Consider the following 22317-nt stretch of genomic DNA (forward strand, 5'->3'; position numbering starts at 1 on the left):
TAAAGTAGAAACAACGGGTTTGAGTTTCTGGCCGCTGTGTGTAACTAGACTCATAGGGCCCACAAGCAGGTTAAAGCACCCCTGGGAACCAGACTCTGCAGAAGTTAGATCCCTAGGTTGGTGACCACGGTTCTGATTATTTTTTTTTATAAAATGTGATTGGCTGAGCCTTGTTTGAAGCTGTTAAATACTCAATACACACATATATAACTGCATACAGTCATATGTATGTTCTTAAATTTTGTAGTGTTGCTTGGCAATTATTGTCTATTCCGAGCAAACAACATTGCTTGATGAAGGCATTGATTATTGTACTTAAGATTTTTTTATTGCTTACAGACTTGCTGCCACACAAAAAATGAAGAATGTAAAAAATTAACAGCAGACAAAAGAAGGCACATTTGAAACATTTAAATCGTATTGTTTGTAAATAAATAAATGCAACTTTCCAGTCTTTCATCTCTATTTGGTTAAGATGATCTTAATTACATTGTGTGCCGTCTTGCCAAAAGGCGGTCTATATGCCTAATTTTATTTCAACAATGTCAAAAAAAAAATCTGCAAAATGGCAAATTTACAGGAGAAGTCAAAACCATTCTTTAATTCTAATGTACATTCATGTTAGGAGATTTTATTCCATGTTTGGAATTTGGAACACTTCTATTGGACCGTTCATCTTGACATTTTTACCCAGTGTAAAGGACAGCTGATGAGCTCAAATGACATAAAAAATAAAAAATAACAATGAAATAGAATAATAAAAAAATAAAAAAATATAGAATTTTTTAGACCGCAACTATTTATTCAGCATTATTCAGTACTCGCTCCTTTAACTGCGGTAAAATCACTGTAACACGCAGCCCCAGCTGGCGCACCACTTTACTAAGCAACACCTATCACGTACTCCACTCTTTTCTACCCCAGTTGACGCCACAGTCACGATGTGATGCAAGAATTTCAGCTTGTCTAAACACAAAAATTGCTAGGTCAGCTAAACACGGAGGGGGGATTTCTAAAACCCGCGGCTTGTCTTTTACTAGAAACGCTAATCTCTGAAGTGCTGAACTTCTAACAGACTTTGTGAGACTCGATTGAGATTCAAGGAGCAAGCGCCTTGCACAATGAACCAGACATCACCTCAGTAACTCCACACCTCCTCTCTCAAACTCTTTTCTTTCCAAAAAATGTGAACACTCACCGGTGTAAACATTCTGACCTGCCATGCTGAAAGCTGCCTGATGCCTAAAGGACTCTCCAGGTATTCAGGCTTTGAGGCTTTGCAGTTCAATTCTCTGCTAAGTTCAATTGAACCTCTTTCTATAGGGGTTTCCACAACAGCTATAATAACAGAGGCATTTAAAAGACATTTGGGCCTACATGAGGAAGAACCAGTGAGAGGTAAAAAGACTCAAAAGGAAAAAAAAAGAGCATGAAGGAAGAAACAATGAAAGGAAGCAAGAATCAAAATATCTCATTCTCCTCTAAGTGGGAATGGTGAGTAAAGCTATAGGTAAAAATGAAATAAGATGAAAAAAAATTTTTTTTTGATCAATTATTTATTTATTTTCATTATTTTCCACCTATAAAATAAGATGAAATTTTTAAGGATGTAACAATGTGACGTATTGTGTTTTAAGGCAATGTGCAGAGGGAGAATCATAATTTCCCCTTAAAATGTGCTCTTTTATTAAAGAAACAGCAGAAAAAGGCACGGCCCACACCCAAACTCACAAGGAGGTCACCAAAAGCTAGTCTTTCACCTCACCCATAGATGACACCCCCTAGACAGAATGACCCATGCCCCAAAGCCCCTTTCTGAATACCTGAACAAGCAGCAGCAGTGTATTATACCACTGTTTGTACTTCACGTGGCCAGCATGCAACCAAGCTGATGGATCAGCACTAAGCTAACTGCGTACATTAGGCAGAAGTCATGCGAGAATGCTAACATAATGCAATGTTTAAAGGGAATATGTTAAAGGTCCTTATTCACCTTATTATACATATTAGCACGAAGTTTCACTTTATTGGAAACACTTACCGCTCACTGGTCCACACATTTCAAGAAGCTACAGCTTTAATAATAGTGTTTACTTTCAAACAACAAAGTTAACCCACAGTTATGGTAGTTCCACTTACCACATTGCCATCTCATGCTGTATATCGTGGCTGTCAAATGAAAACCATGTATCTCCATATTTGTTGATTTTTAATTTTCTACATCATTTCAACGAACCAAATGTTCTAAAATCACTTGGAACAAAATCTCTATACATGGACTTACACTGAAAGGTATGAGTGTTTTTGCCCTCTCTTGTAAAGTTAATATTTTGGAGACACTTGTTTTTCATAGGACAGCAATGACGTGCATTAAATAAAAAGGAATATCATACATATTCAGATTCAACTTCCGTACCACTGTGTCACTAAAATTCTTAGTCCTGTCTACGTTTTAAATATTTCACCTGAATAATAATAAATACAGGGGTGCCACAGAGGTTCATGGATAGGTGGGCAAAACCTGTACTAATGGCGTCTGGGGGCATGGCCCCAAAATGTTTATGGTGCACTTTTAGAGGAGAAACATCCAGATGTCAAGTACATCACCTGTATCAAGTATAAAAGGTTATCACACTGGCACAGAGTAAATCTATCTCTTCGCAGTTTGAGTCAGTATAACCACTTACAACAGGCACAGATCAAGCAAAGATACTGAAGTCAAGCAATGCCATCACCTCGCTTAGATAAGCTGCACGTCCTGAATATATTATGTATTATTCAAACACTCAGATTATAGATCAATTTAGTCTCGGCTGGTACAATCAGAGAGAGCGTGATCTTTCTCTTTAGGCATGTTTAATAAGCTAGAAGACAGAATTTCATAGTCATGGTGACAAATATTATATTCTCCCAGTTAACTTCAATTAAATGTAGTATTCATTTTCACCCAAAGCTTATACAACTCTCTCTCCCTCGCTTTCTTCTTGATCACTAACCTCCATCAGATCTGCTCCTTCAGTCCTCTCAGTCCCCTTCAACTTCTTCATCTCCCTCTCTTCCTGTGTTTAGGAATACATTCATTTATTAAACTCAGAATTACAAGAAATCAAGGACATAATGATCTCTTAATGAATTTTTTCATTTAATTTTGTCTGTTTTAACTGACAAAGCTCTTCTCATCTGACTGGCCTTCAGCAGGACTGCTGCCCTCTGAACTCACTACGAAGCAAAGTTAAACCACATAATCTGTGGGTTGGACTAGTTGGCTGGTTAGCTAGTGAGCTAGTGATAGCTTTAGCTATATATATACATATACATACATACACACACACAAAAAAAAAAAAAAAAAAAATATATATATATATATATATATATATATATATATATATACATATATATACACACACACTTCGAACAAGCTGCAGGTTTATTCAGGAAGGGAGACACATGTGGAGACCAGTTACCGAGGCTGACATCCCACAGCTCTGTTACCGTGACTAAACTTTACAGAGTGGACCCAAGCACACTGATTGGCCTAGACACAATACACATATGTACGGTGGCCCATAGTGAACAAACAAGATGAACATTTAGCCAAATAATCTACATCCCTTTCTTTTAGCACGTACCTTTACTTTAAACATATAGCATTTCGTTCCTGCCTTAGTGCTTCACGATTTTCAGTAAACAACTCAATAATGAAAGTCTTTGTAAAACTGTCCAACAAATTGGATTAACACATTGATTTAACTTGTAGGCCTTTTTGTAACACCATGAGTGCAAGTGCATAAAACAAAGATATTGGTGTTCTGGGGGTCTTGGTCTTCTGCACAGAGCTTTGCTGGCGGCAGTGGCTCTGCAACAGGAAGGATGTGGCGGCGATTCCTCCTGTATGTCTTCCCATGGGATTGGATGATGTAGGAGCGCGGCTCCTTGCTCCTCTCCTTAACGGTCCCAAGTTGGTCATATCCTTTGGGGGTCTGTATACGGACCACTTGTCCCTCTGCTAAAGACTGTAGCTGGTAGCTTGACTTGTCATGCTGATGCTTTAGAGTGAGTCTTTTGTTGAGAAGCTGCTAGGTAATCTTTGGGGCTGGTTCCAGTAGTTTGGTACACACCGGGATGACTGCACGTGTCTGACACGACATCAGACGTTCAGCGGGTGAGCCTAATATTGTGTCACGGGGAATGTTCCTGAGGTTTAGAAGATCAAGGAAAACATCAGTTCCATCTCTGTGAGATTTCTCCATCAGCTGCTTGGCACTGCGAACTGCTCTCTCCGCTAGTCCATTTGACTGGGGAAACTCTGGGCTGCTGGTGGAATGAACGAAATCCCATTGTTTGCCAAAATCTTTGAAATGCTGACTGGTGTATTGTTTGCCATTGTCAGAGAAGAGGGTATGTGGTGTACCATGAACAGAGAAGTGTCTCTTCAATTTGGAGATTACAGTCGATGATGTCATGTCACGGAGAAGGTCGATTTCAAACCATCCGGAATATGAGTCCACGAGCACTCAGTAGTGCTTGCCATGCCATTCAAATATGTCTGTGGCCACAATGGACCATGGAAGGTCTGGAATTGCATAAAGCTGAAGAGGTTCTTTTTGCTGGTGAGACTTGGTGCTGTTGCACACTGCACATGAGAGCAATTCCTCAGTGATGTTTGTTGACATGTTTGGCCAAAAGATGATGCTTCTAGCCCTGCGCTTGGTTGCTTCAATGCCTGGGTGGCCTTTGTGCACAATGTTGATGTATTCTTTGTGCAGGGATTGGGGAATGACTGTCTTGTGACCTTTCATGATGATCCCACCTTCCACCGTGAGTTCGTCTCTGTAAGGGAAAAAGAGACTGACAGCAGGCTGAAGATGGCTTTTTCTTGGGGGCCATCCTCGTTGGATGACTGTACTGAGGGTTTGTAGCACACTGTCCTCTGCTGTGTGCCTTCTGAGATCTTCCAGGCGGGCTGTGGAGATGTAATTCACCGACATGACCTCAAAAGTATCATTTTCAACCACGCTTCAGAAAATTTGTGAGTTTGGAGCCCTTTTTGTACACCAAGGTGATGTCATAGCTCTGCAGCCGGAGCAACATTCTCTGGAGGCGAGCAGGAGCTGCATAAAATAGGCTTCTTCAATATAGTTACCAGAGGCTGGTGGTCAGGTTTCCACGATTGAGGGCTTTCCATAAATGTAGTCCCTGAATTTTGTGCAGGCAAACACGACAGCTAGAAGCTCCTTTTCTATTTGGGCATATCGTGTCTCTGTGTCTGTGAGGACACGTGATGCAAATGCTACTGGTCTGCCATTTTGCATGCATGCGGCTCCTAGTCCATGGCATGATGCGTCACAGGTAAGCGTGACTGGCTCCTTGACATCATAATATGCCAGTACCGGTGGGCTAGACAGGAGTGACTTAAGGCGGTCACATGCCTCTTGATGCTGCTGAAACCAGCACCATGCAGTCTCCTTGTGCGTCAATTTCCTCAGAGGCGCTGTAATTTCGCTGAAGTTTGGGATATACTTCCCAAGGTAGTTAACCATGCCAAGAAAACGCTGTAGTGAAATGACATCTGTGGGGACTGGCATGTTAGTGATTGCCACAGTTTTAGAGGGGTCTGCTTTTAGACCCTCGCTTGTAAAAATGTGGCCTACATAGCCTACTTGTTCCAAGCGGAATTTGCATTTGTCAGGATTTAGCCTGAGATTGACCTCTCTTGCACGTTCAAGCACTCTCCTCAAGTTGGCATCATGTTCAGCTACTCCACAGCCTCCGATGATGATGTCATCAACGATGACTGAGCATGGTTAACCTGCAAACAGGTGTTCCATGGAGCGCTGAAATACCTCACTTGCAGAGTTAATGCCAAATGGCATCCGTAAAAATCTGTAACGCCCAAATGGAGTGCTGAATGTTGTTAACATCGATGATTTCTTATCAAGGCGTATCTGCCAGAAGGAATTTTTCGCATCCAGGACGGAGAACACCGTTGCCCCTGACATCTGTGCTGCTACCTCCTCAACACTACGCATAGGGTAGTGGGGCCTTTTCAATGCTGTGTTAAGGTCTTTTGGATTTATGCACAGTCTGATTTCTTGCTTGCCCTTTTTATGTGCTGCCACCATGGAAGAGACCCAGTTTGTGGGCTCTGGGACTGGTGTTTTGACACCTATGCTTTGCATGTGTTCAAGTTCAGCTTTGACTCTTTCTTGCATAGCTATGGGGATTCGATGGGCTGGCCGGATCACAGGCTGTATGTTGGGATCCACAGTCATGGAATATGTGACTGGGAGCTCTCCGAGCTCTTCTCTGAATAGGTCTTTGTATTCTGTAAGAATCTGTGTGTTGAAATCTGCTCTGCTCTCCATGGTGACTTGATGGACATCAGGACTCATTTTGACAACTCCCATGTTCATGCATGCACGAAATCCTAACAATGGTTGAACCTCTTTGTCCACTATGAAAAAAGACAATGAGTGTTGTTGCCCTTTTAAGCAGCATGGCAGTGTGACCATGCCATCAGTCTTAATAGTGGTGCCCCCATAAGCACCAAGACTTGCAGTTGTTTTGTGCTTTAAAAGTTGCTTACCACTGGTTACTCGTTTGAGGTTCTCCAGTGACATTACATTGCATTTTGCCCACTTGTCAACTTTCATTTCGATCGGCTTGCCATTTATATGTATTGTAACGAATCCTTCATCCTTCTCGTTGGCTTTAAATTTGACAGTTAACACAATTGTCAACTTCGACACCATCCACATAAAACGTTTCATCTTCGCATACTGTGGGCTGATCTGCTGCCACTAGCTGATTAGAAGCCTTTCTGTTTGAATTTCTTGTATTTCGTGGTTTAGACTTGCAACAACTTTTGTAGTGGTTTAGTTTTCCACAATTACGGCATTGCTGTCCGAACGCTGGACACTGGACGTTTGGCTACATGACTGTTTCCACAGTTGCTGCAATTTGTGATGGTCTGAGGGAATGACTTTGGTTTTAACTGGTGCTTTCTGTTTGAAACTGGCCTCAACACTGGTGGCTTGTGTGGCTAGCGTCTTGCTGTTTTCCTCCGTCATCCCGTGAATGCGACAGCTTGAAATGGCTTTGGCTAGCGTTAACTCGCTGTCTCTCAGAAGAGTTTTTCTCAGAAGAGGGTCCTCTGGTAATGCCACACACGATCCGGTCACAAATAAGCTCGTCAGTGAGGTCTCCAAAATCGCAGCTTTTAGCTTTAATCCTCAAATCACTGATAAATGACTCAATACTCTCACCTTGTTTCTGATTCCTCGAATGGAATTTGTGCCTTTCCATCGTCCTGTTGCTTTGCGAGTTGCATATTTCGTGAAATTTTCTCTTCAAGCAGTCGGGATCCTCTCTGGACTCCGCCGCGGCTATTATTGCTCCGTCTGGCCCGGGCGCGCGCGCACTTCAGCGGCGTAGACAAACGAACGCTCCCGTTCAATGGCTTCTGGTGCAGCAATATTGAGGAGAATATAAGCCCTCGTCCTCGCAGGCTTGTCGAAATGTGCCGCAGCGATAAAAATGTCGTACTCCCGCTCGAAAATTCGCCAGTTCTCGGCGATATTTTCATCAAAAATAAGAGGGTCGGGTTTCCGAAATCCATCCGCCATTACGTCCAGGTCCCTCACAAGCTAACACAGTTCGGGGAGGGAAAAAAAAGCAACAGGTAGTAAAAAATTACTCACAGGCGAGAAGTCCGTACCGGGTTCTGACACCATGTAGAAACTGGTTCATTCGTGAGAGTCAAGCATCACGCAGATTTCGAACAAGCTGCAGGTTTATTCAGGAAGGGAGAAACATGTGGAGTCCAGTTACCGAGGCTGACATCCCACAGCTCTGTTACCGTGACTAAACTTTACAGAGTGGACCCAAGACACAAAACACATATGTACGGTGGCCCATAGTGAACAAACAAGATGAACATTTAGCCAAATAATCTACACACTGCTCAAAAAAATAAAGGGAACACTCAAATAACACATCCTAGATCTGAATGAATGAAATATTCTCAATGAATACTTCATTCTGTACAAAGTTGAATGTGCTGACAACAAAATCACACAAAAATCAATGGAAATCAAATTTATTAACCAATGGAGGCCTGGATTTGGAGTCACACACAAAATTAAAGTGGAAAAACACACGACAGGCTGATCCAACTTTGATGTAATGTCCTTAAAACAAGTCAGAATGAGGCTCAGTATTGTGTTTGGCCTCCACATGCCTGTATGACCTCCCTACAACGCCTGGGCATGCTCCTGATGAGGTGGCAGATGGTCTCCTGAGGGATCTCCTCCCAGACCTGGACTAAAGCATCCGCCAACTCCTGGACAGTCTGTGGTGCAACGTGGCGTTGGTGGATGGAGTGAGACGTGATGTTCCAGATGTGCTCAATCAGATTCAGGTCTGGGGAACAGGCGGGCCAGTCCATAGCTTCAATACCTTCATCTTGCAGGAGCTGCTGACACTCCAGCCACATGAGGTCTAGCATTGTCCTGCATTAGGAGGAACCCAGGACCAACCGCACCAGCATATGGTCTCACAAGAGGTCTGAGGATCTCATCTCGGTACCTAATGGCAGTCAGGCTACCTCTGGCGAGCACATGGAGGGCTGTGCGGCCCTCCAAAGAAATGCCACCCCACACCATTACTGACCCACTGCCAAACCGGTCATGCTGAAGGATGTCGCAGGCAGCAGATCGCTCTCCACGGTGTCTCCAGACTCGGTCACGTCTGTCACATGTGCTCAGTGTGAACCTGCTTTCATCTGTGAAGAGCACAGGGCACCAGTGGCGAATTTGCCAGTCCTGGTGTTCTCTGGCAAATGCCAAGCGTCGTGCATGGTGTTGGGCTGTGAGCACAACCACCATCTGTGGACGTCGGGCCCTCATACCATCCTCATGGAGTCGGTTTCCAGCCGTTTGTGCGTTTGTGCACATTTGTGGCCTGCTGGAGGTCAGTTTGCAGGGCTCTGGCAGTGCTCCTCCTGTTCCTCCTTGCACAAAGGCGGAGGTAGCGGTCCTGCTGCTGGGTTGTTGCCCTCCTACGGCCTCCTCCACGTCTCCTGGTGTACTGGCCTGTCTCCTGGTAGCGCCTCCAGCCTCTGGACACTACGCTGACAAACATAGCAAACCTTCTTGCCACAGCTCGCATTGATATGCCATCCTGGATGAGCTGCACTACCTGAGCCACTTGTGTGGGTTGTAGAGTCCGTCTCATGCTACCACGATGTGAAAGCACCACCAACATTCAAAGGTGACCAGAACATCAGCCAGAAAGCAGAAAGGTACTGAGAAGTGGTCTGTGGTCCCCTCCTGCAGAACCACTCCTTTATTGAGTGTGTCTTGCTAATTGCCAATGATTTCCACCTGTTGTCTATTCCATTTGCACAACAGCTGTGAAATAGATTGTCAATCAGTGTTGCTTCCTAAGTGGACAGTTTGATTTCACAGAAGTTTGATTTACTTGGAGTTATATTGTGTTGTTAAAGTGTTCCCTTTATTTTTTTGAGCAGTATATATATATATGGGTCATTCCATGGAAATGGCACATTTTGAGTCCTCATCTCCTCTTTAGGTGTATTTTATCTACTGGGTCACAAAAATCTATATTTTAACAGCTTTACACATACATTGAAATATCTCCTTTAATACAGTGTATTTTTTTTTATTTGATCTTTTTATGAGAACTTTGTTTATTTATTTATTTTTGCTGACACCACCTATTTTGTCATGTCCCTCATGGCCTTCAATGAAAGTATACTTTGAATATACCAAATACAACTATAAAAAAGTCCATATATTTTGATGTCAACCTAAACAACTGTCTGTGTTTAATTGTTTGTGATATTATTTTTCAAAATTAATTGATAATTATTTATTAAAATCACATTATTTAGTTCTGTACCTAAGTAACCCCTCAACCCCGTAACACAAATGAATCTCCCCCACAAAAACAATGGTATGATCCATATGATCCATATACATCAAGAAGTGACATCACTCAAGTCTTTTGGACAACAGGACAGCAAAGACAGGCAAGTGGCGTCCTTCTTTTATTTAATTTTGGTCATTTATCTTGTGATATTGTGGTCGCCAAACTCAGTGACTCAACACCGTCACATGAAAAAAAGAGAAAACTATTACTTATAAAAAAAGTTTTTTTATTTCAAAACTATATGCTAATTCTGAATCTCATGCATGCCATGTGCTCTCTCTCTGGTATACAGTATGTAGAGCAGCGGCCATTTTGTGCAAAAATCACAACCCCGTCACACTCAACCCCGTTACATGTTTGACTGTGAGGTCTACATATCAATGATACATTTAAGCAAAAAATTTGAAAATGTCAAAGTCTAATTTGAACCATTCTAGTGGAATGACCCATATATATATATATATATATATATATATATATATATATATATAATGATCATAGTACAGTAAAGAAGTGTTGAAAATTATTGCAGGGCAGGTTAGTTCTCCTTTCTTTTTGTCATGACTGACTCTAACTAGACAAAACGATACAATCTATTTTGCCTTTAAATAATTAGTTTCAACATAAATGCAGCTGGAGGTTTTTGCCCTCTTTCTTTTTTTTTTGTCCACGAGTTTCGTGAGTGTAGAAGAACTAGACTAGCCTGCACAGACTCCTGACCTCAACCTCTGAACTCACAAATCCACTTCTGGAAGAATGGTCAAAAATCCCCATAAACACACTCCTAAACCTTGTGGAAAGCCTTCCCAGAACAGCTGAAGCTGTTATAGCTGCATAGGGTGGGCCGACATCATATTAAACCCTAAGGATTAAGAATGGATTGTCTCTCAAGTTCATATGTGTGTGAAGGCAGACGAGCGAATATTTGGCAATATAGTGCATCTCCATTTCAGTTTTTGACATCATTTGAAAATGCCTGTTGCCCTTTACATTGTCTGTAAATGTCATGATTAATGGATCAAAAGAAATGTTCCAAAATTACTTAAAAAAAAAGTCTGATTCCATTAACTTACACTAAAAGTAAAGTAAGATTTCTCCTTCTCCTGTACAGTCGCTATATTGGACATACAAGGTTTTGTTCCAACAACATATGTCATACATGTATGATATATTTATCAGAAATATATAAATACATATATTCTCATCTGTGAGTGAAAATCACACTGTTATACTGACACTGTTATACTTTCAGTGCTAATATGACACTGAATGCAATGGTACACACACTAGAGTTGTTCATCATTAACACTCCTGAAGCTGATTGTACTCTGCTGGAGTGAACAATATTTAGCACTGATTATTTTATTGTATAGATTTTTATTGTGTCTGCCCTGCGATGGACTGGCGACCTGTTCAGTGTGTATCCTGCCTTCTGCCTGATGACAGCTGGGATAGGCTCCAGCACACCAAACCACCCCCCCAAGAGAGAAGGGGCTTAGTATTATTATTGTGCAGCTGTGTTGGTAAGAAAGCTCACACAGGAAAACACTGATTGATCAGAAGGCTGATCTGCTGTGGAAAAAATTAAAAATGCAGATTCCAGCTTGTTGGTACAGAATATAAACACAATGTAAATGGAATTTAATTATCTGATTGTATAACTTTTTATGTAGCTTACTTTACAAAGTGCAGCAATAGTAAAACCTCTCAAACCCTAATGGCCTTTATACGACAGCAAATTGAGCGTGTGCCTAACTGATGGTATCTTGACCACCAAACATGATTTTTAAGCATTTTTAAGTATTTCATTCACCCTCAATTTTTGTGAACTTCATGGTCACCTCTACAGTTGGCATGATGACAACCAAGATGATGGAGCTCCTAAAGGTATTCGATGGCGTTGAGGTCAGGGCTCTGTGTAGGCCAGTCAAGTTCTACCACACCAAACTCACCCAGCCATGCCTTTATTGACCTTGCTTTGTGGGCTCAGTCATGCTGGTACAGAAAAGGGCCTTCCCCAAACTGTTGTCTAAAATTGTCTAAAATGTCTTGGTCTGCTGAAGCATTAAGATTCCCTTCACTGGAGCTCAGGGGTCTAGGCCAACCCCTGAAAAACAACCCCATAGCATTATCCCTCCTCCACCAAACTTTACAGTTGACACAAAGCAGTCAGGCAGGTAATGTTCTCCTGGTATTCGCCAAATGCAGACTCATCTATCAGACTGCAAGATAGACAAGCGTCATTCATCACTCTACAGAGTCCAGTGCCAGCATGCTTTACAGAAAAGTTGCACTGTATCTAGTATGTATAGATAAAAAAAATCATGTCACGTTTTTACATCATGTTCGGTGTATAACGGCCTTAAGGCTGCCATAGAAACTTCTCTGAAAGCCAGAGTGCTAAAGCTAAACACGTGTCCCCATCCTCCTCTGTGCCTCTATCTGCCTCCTGTCGCATTCAAGCACATCAAAGCGTTCCCATTCATTTTCATACAGGGCAGCAAGACCTTCCTTTAATCCTGCCATATAAGAACACACGCAGATTTTTGTAAAGTGCATTTTTAGTAAACACGGAGTGGCTGTGTGTGTGTGTGTGTGTGTGTGTGTTGTTGCAAGGCAATTTCATCTCAGTTCCCTCCTGCTGTGTGATTGTTAAGCACCGTTCCCTTCATCTTTCATTCCCTTTTGCTTTCTTTCTCATTCAAATTCTCTCTCTCTCTCTCTCACACACACGCACACTCAAATAGGGCCTTCTTTTAAACTATGCTGATTTTCAGCCCAGTGAATTGAGCCAAATGTTTTAAATATTTCAGTGGTTCCACAACAATTCATAGTAGAAATGTTTAGCAGTTAAACAGTCATGGTTCAGGACTATTAGAGTTAGGCCTTCGAAAACCCATTGCAATGATAATGCTAATTTCTGCTAGTGCTTTATAGGACTCCTGGTCACGTTAGCCAGACAAATCAGACACTCGCATAAGTACAATAATTAGGTCTTATTAACAACAAGGCAAGCCAAATAAGTAGTTAATAAGCCAGGCCAGGTCAGAACCGTGAGGGCAGTAAGCGGGTACAGAGATGAGAGTACATAAACAAGCGAGGGTCAAAAGCCAGAGAAACAAACGATACAATGCTAGTCTGAAGCAGAATCCAGAAAAGTAAACATGGTGCTAAAGGGACAAATAACACAGGAAGCATTAACTTCATAAAATCATAATCATAAAAGAACACTCACTATGTAAAAGACACGTCTAATGGTAATACTACTGAACAGGCATATAAACAAACAGGTAAATTAAGCACAGGTGAAAGCAGTTAGAACTGAGGGAAACAGGATCTTTGGAACTGATTGGGATTAGTTAGTGTTGGGCTTGTGACTGTGACATCAGAACCAGACAAATTATGGGAGTTGGAGTTTACAGGTAGGTTGGAGATTTCAGAGGAACCAGGTAGCATGAGATTCCTATAGTATGTGAGCTCTCAGCTAAGACTCGCCTTAGTTAAAATACGGACATCTGAGACGTGTAAAAGACAAGATGTATTTCTTATTTGAAGCTTGAAAAGCTGTTAACATACGCTATGTGTCCAAAAGTATCCAGACACACCTTGTAATTATGGTGCGTTCCATTTAGCTTGAAAGTCAGATGTTGGAGCTGGGAATGATGTCACACCCAAGTTAATCGCCTTCCAATAAAACATTTGAAAAACCAAACTGGATACCTACAAGAAAACCCTCTCTCCCAAGTTTCCAAGTAGGCATTCAGACGTTCCAGTTAAAACTTCCTTACAAGGAACTCGGAAATTCCAACTTCCCAGATCAATAATTTCAGCCAATAGTAGCTAGTAAATTCAGCTAGTTTAAGGTGCACTCCTTGCTGACACAGGTGTTCAACTATGTGTTCAGCCTCTGCGCATGAGGTCATGCCCAATGCCTAGTGTCAGTGTCTAGAGGGGTATAAAGCCCACCAGCATTAGGCTGTGGGGCAGTGGAACTACATTCCCTGGAGTGATGGAGCTCCCTCCAGTACTTTTGGAATGAGTCAGAAAGATCCCAAACTGATCATCCAACATCAGTACCTGACCTCACTAATGCTCTTGTGTCTGAATGCAACCAAATCCCACAGCAATGTTTTAACATCTAGTGTAAAGCCTTCCCAGAGGAGTAGAGACTGTTACTGCTGCAAATAAAGGGACAAACTCATGATTAATATCATTGGTTGCAGAAGAAGTGCTAGGTAGCGTTGTCGCCTCACAGCAAGAAGAGCCTGGGTTCAATTCCCTGGCCAGGCGACCAGGATCAGTGTGGAGTTTACAGGTTCTCCCCTCGTCTGTGTGGGTTTGCTCCCACAGTTGCCCTGTGGTGTGAGTGTGTGTGTGAATGTATATGTCTGTCTGTCTGTCTGCCCTGCAATGGGCTGGTGACCTGACCTGTCCAGGGTGTTTCTTGCCTTCCATCCAATGACTGCTGGGATAGACTCCAGCTCCCCTTGTGACCCAGAAGGATAAGCGGCTTAGACTATATGTGTGTGTGAGTGATTTCAGAAGAATCATTGAACAAGCAAACTTTTGGATAGACATTATGTCAGATTATGTTGCACATGTACAGTCACTCTTTCGGTAAAGAACTCTGACATAGAGCTGCTGCTATTTTTCCATTTCTAACAACTGACTGAAACCTGATTAGAAAATCACTGGTTTTCCATTATAAATCAAAACATAATTGGTTGATTCTACTGTCAGTTCAGCTCCTGGAGTCCTAAACAAGGAAGGACTCACTTTGCTGTATCTACTGAGATACTACAATGAAAAAATCCTGATTGGACAATTTCAAGATTTGTTTCCAAGCAACAATGAAAAAAGAGTAATACTACAATGATTGCAAAGTTTAAATACAAAATGATCTGAAAACTGATGACATATTTCTGAGTTCCTAGAAATGAATAGGCTGTCTCTGCATGTCTTGAAGGCCCTGAGGGTTCCACACTGCAGTAAACTAACAGTGACTAGTTGCTGTGTTTAAGGCCACTCTTGTTGTTGTGAGTGGGCGTGTACACTGTCAAGCTTCTGAAAAATATAAAAAATATGTACTTAAGCAATAGAACAGGAGAGGAAGTGTGTTACTGCCTTCGGCTCATGCCTGCGACCAAAGCACAGCTGTGAGGTTATTCACAATAACACACAAGCGTTCACAATAACACCTCAAGTGTTCTATTGCTTTTATACAACAGTTAAATAAATAAAGTAAGAAATAAATAAACTGGGCCATGAAGGTGGCATTTAAAATGGTTTAACATTAGCAGTTCCTTCTGCCACGCAGCTTGTTGCTACGTCAGAGTAATGAGCTCCGCTCACTCGCCGTAGTCTGCTGTAGTACCAATATCAAGTTTAGCTCAGTTTTGTCAATTTTTGCTAGATCAATATTAGTGTTGTCTTGTTCCAGCCAGTCTGTAAAGTCTGTAAAACAGCTGCTGACTGAAAAGCTTAGTGTAGTCTTAGTGTAGTCTCATCTTCAGAGTCTGACCAAATCAGCTGTGGGTCAAATGTGATCTAAAAAGTATCCATTTTCGCAAAGTAAGAAGTAAAAACATTCAAATGGTTTGAGCGTCTCATACAGCTGTCAAACTCGTTGCTTAGCAACGACGCCTCAGTGGAGTGATACACACATACACGCTTCTCAACTAATCAGCTTGCATGGCCGGAACTAAATGTTGAATAAATATATACATATCACCTTTTTTTTTAATTGTAACTGCAGACTTTGTTTTTATTTTATTAAGATTTACAAAAAAAAAACCTTTTTAAATGCCAAATGCTCACATAAAACATTCCCTTATCTTAGATAACATCTTAATTTCGGATTTGTTTATCATTCATCAATTACAAAGCAATACATATCTATATTTCTCAATTAACATGTAGACTTTCACTTTATAAACTAATCATTAAATTATTAGTATATAATCTTTTTAATTATGAAGCAGAAGCTTATTACTTCATTGTGAAAAAAAGACACATGTCTGTGAGTCTAAAATGTCTGAAGTGATGTCAAATAAAAATATACAAATATCTGATTAGGTATTTATTTCAATTTTTTTTATTTATCATTAGTTGAAGTAATAATAAGAGATGTCTTTTAAACTATCATTACTATAAAGTTGATTTGCATTTGTCATCACTTTGTAAAAAACCTTTCTTCCAAGCAAGTCTGTTGTCAAAAGCACTACATGAATTGAATTGAACAAATTTTTTCCAATTTCTGCAGGAGTGTCTTGTTTAATTAAGGACATTTTCTCAAAGGGGGTCATTTTAGTCAGCGTCCAGGGGCCACTTCGCCTACTGCTCACTTCCTCTTAATTTGAACTGAACAAACTCTCTCTCTTAGTGGACACTGTCTGTGCTAATATACTCCATCCAGTACTTTAAAAAAGGCAGCTGGCCAATTTCCTCTGACCTGCTGTTAAACCCTGTGCCCACCGTTTTACTTCTGCTGAGTGTGTGTGTGACGAATGGAGCCAGAACGCTTCGTCACGTTTGTAGCCAAAATCTGGACTATTTCCTGATTCCTTGGGTAGGAATATGAAGTTATACACACGTAAAATGCATTTGTCTTCCATCAACATGAGGGAAACCAAAGATATATCCAATCAGACGAGACAGAAGCTTGTGGATGTGCACAGAAGTGCTTATAAAAATAATAGTAGTTGGATTTTCCTTTCAGCTTAATCAGGGCAGTTTGAAAAGCATGGAGTGATGGAACATTTGCCAGGAAGATGATGCATAAGCACACTGCCCAAGAGTTCATTTGCAAAAAACAACAAGTGCCATCACACAGCACATTCTGAACCCTAGTATTTTGTCACAAAAGATCCATTCAGCCAAGCAGCGTGCAGTATTCGGGTGTTTTAGGCAGAATATCAAATGGCTCCCTTTTCTCTTCAAAGTGCAGGATGTAGGTCTCAAAATAATGGCATGTAAACAGTGGACAAAACAAAACAAATGGATATTTCTGTTTTTCCAAATGAGCTCCTCGCATATTATGGCTTTTCCCAGTCTTGATTTTGGGAAGCAGTATAACTTACACCTTGTCCTAACAGCAAGCAAGCATAAGTAGTGCTAGGGGATCATTGGCAGTCATATATGCAGTTTTTAACTGAACCAACATTTTCAAATAAGACAAATACTTTTTTCTTGTGATCACTTTTGATAACTTACCTATCTTCAGGACCCCAAGTGACCAATTCACATGTGGTTTAAATGATTTGTTATTGTTTGTTGCATATTCTTTGCATACAATAACCAAATGAAGGCTGCAGCTCATTTCATCTGTTGTTGAGTATCTTCTCCAGTGATACTCTGCCAGACTGCAGACACTTTCAGCTCCGGCTTGTTTCAAGGACTATTCAGCGGATTATTCAGCAGATGAAAGATATGCTCTATAGGATTCAGAGCAGGTCACCAATCTGGCCAGGTATTTCCAGGCCTTAGCTTTGAAAAACCCCTCTGTTGCTTTGGCAGTTTGTTTGGGATCATTGTCTTTCTGTAGGATGAAGCACTGTCCAATGAGTTTGCAGGCATTTTCTTGAACTTGAGCTGATGAAATGTTTCTATATACCTTAGAATTCATTTTGGCATCACCAGTTAGATCATCAGTGAAGATGAGTGAGCCAGTACCTGTGGCAGCCATACAGGCCTGGGCCATGACACTCCCACCACCATGTTTCACAGATGAGGTTGTACACTTTGGATCTTCTGCAGTTACTTTTCCCCTCCACACTTTTTTTCTACCATCACTCTGTTCCAGGTTAATCTTGGTCTCATCAGTCCTCAAAACCTTTTCCCAGAACTTTGCAGGCCGTAAATCCTGGCCGTCCTGTTTTTGCAGCTTGCATGTGTCAGTACTGTACTTTGTACTGTATTTCTGTTCATGAAGTCTTCTGTGGATAGTAGTCATTGGCAAATCCACATCTGCCTTCAGAGTTGTGTTTCTTCTTTGTCTTAATTGGTTTACCAAACTCTTCTTCTTTTCTTCTTATTAATGTTTCAGTTGATTTCGTTAAGCCTAAGGTTTGGTCAGTTGGCATAACCCGCGTCCTCATGTTGACAATTAGCAAAAGCGGAAAATAAAGGTGTCCAAAATTCTAGAATCAAGGCTGAAATCTCTTCTATACCTGCATAACTAGCTGAGTGATATTTGAATTGAATTCAGAACCATTAGCCACTGTGCTTGCACACAGAGGAATTAGACCTCTGCATTTAACCCATCTGTGCAGTGAAACACTCATATACATGCACAGTAGGGGGCAGTGAGCACACTTGCCCAGAGCAGTGGGCAGCCCTATCCATGGCACCCAGGGAGCAGTTGGGGGTTAGGTGCCTTGCTCAAAGGTGCTTCAGTCATGTACTGTCAGCCAAGGGGATCGAACCAGTGACCTATTGGTCACAAGGCTGGTTCACTGACCTCCAGTCCACGACTGCCCCCACACACCAATCACAGGTGTTGGTCACAAACACCTGTGAAGCACTATGTTCCAGTCATTTTGGTGCCTTGAAATGGGACGCTTTAAATGATGCCTATACATTATGCCACTTAAGTATAAGTGCTCTAATTTCTTCATGTGGAAGATAAAATAAGCAAGCATACCCTTTGTTAAAATCTGAGAATGTGCACTTTAACAATATGTGAATTTGAGAACAAATTTAAAATGTATAGAGACAAATGAAAACAAATGATGTCAAAAATCATGGAACACTGCATTCTCAGTACTGGACCTGCATCTTTTTTTTTATTTCTAATGTCAGGCATTCCTGGAAAGAATTATTTGTGTTTTAGGTTGTTGTCTGTGACTATATTTACCATGTAAATATATAATTGTGGGGGCATTTTGTTGTTTCCCATTATGCATATAATGCTTTTTTATTTTTATTTTTTTAATGCAGCTTCTTAAGTAATATAGTCAAAATTTTTCATTTTGGTTCCAAATAGTTGTTCAGGATAGAGTTGTTTTGTGTGTAGCCACAGCACTGTTTGGCTACAGTAACACAGAGGTCCCCACAAAGACAGTTAAAACAAACTTGGTGTGTTTTCTTTTGGATATTATTGCTAAGGACATTAGGAAGAAAAATCAGGCTTGCTCTTTCCTTCTAATCTGCATAACGCACTACTCTCTGCTTCTCTCTGGAAGAGCTAGGCAGGAATGATCAGGCTTGATTAGTGAGCCGACCTACCACTTTGTGTGAAGGGCATAAAAATCTAGCATTATGACTAATGTCTGCTATCGAGGTCTCTTTAGGCGGGATCAGACGGCCCGAGACTGAAACATTACACACACATGCAGACGACCGGTGAGAGAATGAATTAGCTAATGAATTTCTAATGAACACTTGAAGAGTCACTGCGCTAACTGTGAGGGAGTTTAAAATAAATGGAGGGAATGCTGCCCTCCACTTTGCAATAATATTTGATCGTGTAATGCATGCAGAGGCTTAAACACGGACGAATGATGCTAGTCCAAGAGGGATAAAATATTATTATTATTATTTTTTTATTAAACCTGATTTAGTATATGCTGCCATCGTTTAGAGGGAGGACAACAAGTTGCAAACATACAAGCAAACAAAAATTAGGGGATAAAAAAAGGAGGGAAAAAAAGTAGAAATTGGGAGGAAAAAATAAAATAAATAAAATAAAAGAAACATACAGAACATGTAAAACAAAAAAAATAGAAAAAAAGAAAAACAAACAAACAAAAAAATTATTATATTTGTACCCTCAGAGAATGAAATGAGCTTTAGCCATTTGTAATACCGGCCATATACTGTATATTTATTTGTGTGTGTGTGTGTGTGTGTGTGTATGTGTGTGTGTGTGTGTGCGCATGCATGTGAGACCATAGGTAGGTCTAAAAGCCGTTGGAAGTAAAGTTGGTTGTAGAATCATGTTTTTTTGTATTTGTGAGATTCCAGTACCCCACACAACCCAGAAAAATATGCAGCTTAGATGATGAGTATAAATTATTCAATACCTACTATAAATTGTTCAGCAACTATTACAAATTATTTAATAACTACTATAAATGATAGAGTAACCTATACATTTTTCAGTACTTAGTATAGATTACTTAGTAACTACTATAAATCATTCAGTAACTATTATAAGTCATTAATTAACTACTACAAATTATTCAGTAGCTACTATAAATCATTAAATAACTACTACAAAAATTTTTCAGTAACTACTATAGATTATTTGGTAACTACTATAAATTATAAAGTAACTACTATGAATCAAGAATTACTACAAATTATTCAGTAATAACTATAAATCATTAAATAACTACTACAAAATTATTCAGTAACTACTATAAATTATTCAGTAACTACTATAAATTGTTTAACATTAGAAATGACAGTAACTACTATAAATTATACAATAACTACTCAAATGTATATAGTGACTGCTATAAATCATTAAGTAATTACTACAAATTATGCAGTAACTACTATAAATTATTGAACATTATAAATTACTGCTATAAATTATGAAGTAACTACTACCAATTATTATTATTCAGATATAATTTTAATTTATATCTACTGTAAATTAGTACTATAAATTATTCAGTATCTTCTACAAACTGTTCAGACTCTTGAGAAACTTTTGAGATGTTTTAACATAATTCAAGTTCAATAAATTGACAAATATTACTCAGAAATATTATTTCACAACTTATGTACTAGGTTAGTATAGAATTGACAGTTAAAGTTAAATTAATGTCATTTGACCTAAAAACAACAAAAACTGTAATTATGTAAACACATTCATTTTCTGTTAATTGACAGTTTTTCAACAATTGCAGCTAATGTGCGGGATATAGTGTGGGATACTTCTACAACAGTTATGAAGCTCTTATGTATGTAAGGTTTCTATTTAATAAAAATGGAAAAAAAAGCCTATATTTCTGAACGTTTCAATAGACAAAGTTTAAATCGAATTATTAAAGTAGTAAATGACTATGGCTGAATGCTAATCCCTGTAAATGGAAGACTTATCACTGTGCGTTTACGGAAACATACTGTTATTTACCAGCTTCCTACTTGTAGCGTTACTTCCAGATTTTTTTTCCCTGCACTTTTCTACAGGTGTTTCTTATCAGAAGTAAAACACCTGATTTAACTCAGCAGCTAATTATCAGCCTCTCTGTAGATAAGTGAGGTGTGTGTAATCAGGGGAAACTCTAACCTTGCAGCACTGCGGTCCTCCAGGACTGGAGTCTCACATCTGTGCTTTCACTCAAGTACTACAAAAGCCTCCAGGCTTACAACAGCATTGACTTTAGATTAGCGGTGACACAGCACTGCATAGTGTAGAGTTTTCCCCATTGCAGCATGCCTGATTTACCTTACTACCATGAGTTTGGAATCCCTGTTTTCTATAATATAAAACCAGTATTGCTGCAGATCCATGTATGAAATGATCCCCCAGATTCCTTTAGCTGTGAGTACTCCACAACTTCACAGACCTCAAATAAGAGTTCTGTAAAAAACTGAAGAAATTTAAGATTGAACAGAAATCAGTGAGAAGCAGGGCATAACTTGTGCTGGACTATGGGATACAATAGGTATAAAATACCTATTTTAATTTTCTCCTGAATGAGGAAAACTTATATAACTTTTGGTGCTGGCACAACATTTACATTTGCAGCGTTTGGCAGATGCTCTTATACAGAGCAACTTACAAAATTATCATTTTACACAGGTAGGTGAAGGTAGTGTTAGGAGTCCGGCCCAAGGACTCTTATTGATATATGTTTTTGGTGTATTGGTGTTTGCCCAAGTGGGAAACTGTGCCCCAGTCTTCAGCATTAAGGGCAAAGGTGTTACCCACTACACCATACTACTATATTTAGAGTAGGTAAACAACAGTATGCCCCCTCTAGAACCTGCCACCAGAGTCTTTGAGTCCAGACTCTTTTAGTGTCTAGAGCAGGGGTGCACAACACCAGTCCTGGAAGGCCAGTGTCCAGCATGGCTAGAGTACATAGAGCACAAGCAAAGCAAGCTAGCCAGCGTGGTCTCTACCCCTGGTCCTGGAGAGCTACCTTCCTGCAGTGTTTAGCTCCAACCTGTATCCAATAAGCAGCCCCACCCCCTACCTAACTCGTATATATCTGATCAGGGACATGGCAAGAGGTTGATTAGCTGGAGTAAGTGTGGCAAATTGTGGCTGGAACTAGGCTCTGCAGGAAGGCAGTTCTCCAGGACCAGGGCTGGAGACCCCTGTGATACACAGTGTAATGTTATTTAACCAGGGCTGGAGGTCACCGGTTCAATCCCCTCGGCTGACAGTCCATGACTGAAGTACCCTTG

This window comes from Pygocentrus nattereri, chromosome 22, assembly GCF_015220715.1.
Source record: "Pygocentrus nattereri isolate fPygNat1 chromosome 22, fPygNat1.pri, whole genome shotgun sequence".
Classification (NCBI taxonomy): Eukaryota; Metazoa; Chordata; class Actinopteri; order Characiformes; family Serrasalmidae; genus Pygocentrus; species Pygocentrus nattereri.